The following is a 1,180-nucleotide window of genomic DNA, read 5'->3' as shown; positions in this document are numbered from 1 at the left end:
AATGTATGCATGGATATAATTGATGTGTCTATGTTGATGGGATGTGTATGCATATATACATATACGAATATCTGTTAGTGTATATGTGTGCACGTATATATAATGTATATTTACGTATATGTAGAAGATGTGTCCTTCGATGATTGGTGTGTGTATGTATATATACACACGTGTATATGTATATATATGCGTGTGTACGTATATATAGATACAATTAAACACACGTATCCACATCAAGAATCTTGCACACGAAATACACATACGAAGTATATATAGATGTTTGTGTGTATATATATATATACACACACACACACACACACATACGTGTATATGTATATATATATATATACGTGTGTACGTGTATAGATGTGTGTGTATAGTTTCTTTTGCCTCTTTTCCTACGTTGGTATTTAGAGGATTGTTAATTGTAATTCTTTTATAAAACAATTTCATTTTAATTATATATTAATTAATGCAGACCTGTGGTAATTAATTAATCTAGGATTTTCAATTATGAAAATCTGCACGAAATCGGAAAAACTAATTTACTTGATCGGCGAGAAAGTATGTCAAGACATTTAGACCTTGATATGTATATAACCATCCTTGCGTCTGTGCTTTTATATGTGTGTATATATATGCCTGTGTGCGCGTAGAGATATATACACTTATGTAGACACGTCGTGGAGTGGAAACTCCTTGGAAATACGCTGATGATATAAGCTCGTTATATATATATATACATATATATACACTTCGACAGGCGCACGCGTGTAAACCATATGCATGTTCATTATATGACTTGTATTCCTTATAAACTGAATAGATTTTATTCTTTGTAAACTGTAACTTTTCCCTTATATATTTCTAAAACCTTCATACCTTGTCTCTGATGACGGGTTATCCCTGCTGTAACACTTACCCTAATTGGATTATTCTAGATGACTTGAGATATTTGTTCTGCCTTCGATTGGCTCTTTCTTCTCATATAATACCAGGTATAACGGAACCCTAATACGGATCCCCAGATCCAGCCTCAGCTGTGGACTTGGAACCCGACGGTCCGACCAGTTGTAACACTCAGCGTACCTATCCTCTTAGATCAGCAGTTCCCAAACTGCCTCCTCTCTGGCACCCAGTCCACATCCGTAGCCCCCACCCCCACCCCACGAGACTCCAC

The 1,180-nt window shown here is 35.9% G+C and overlaps 1 protein-coding gene across 3 annotated transcripts in view; it reads left to right on the top strand.

The window, feature by feature from the left end:
- The window catches only part of LOC106873054 (serine/arginine-rich splicing factor 7), a 17,334-nt gene that overhangs the window by 4,726 nt on the left and 11,428 nt on the right, over positions 1–1,180 (top strand). The window lies entirely within an intron of this gene.

The sequence above is a fragment of the Octopus bimaculoides genome, unplaced genomic scaffold (assembly GCF_001194135.2).
Source record: "Octopus bimaculoides isolate UCB-OBI-ISO-001 unplaced genomic scaffold, ASM119413v2 Scaffold_32504, whole genome shotgun sequence".
Taxonomy (NCBI): domain Eukaryota; kingdom Metazoa; phylum Mollusca; class Cephalopoda; order Octopoda; family Octopodidae; genus Octopus; species Octopus bimaculoides.
Note: the sequence above shows the minus strand (reverse complement) of the source record. Positions and strands in the feature narration are given on the sequence as shown.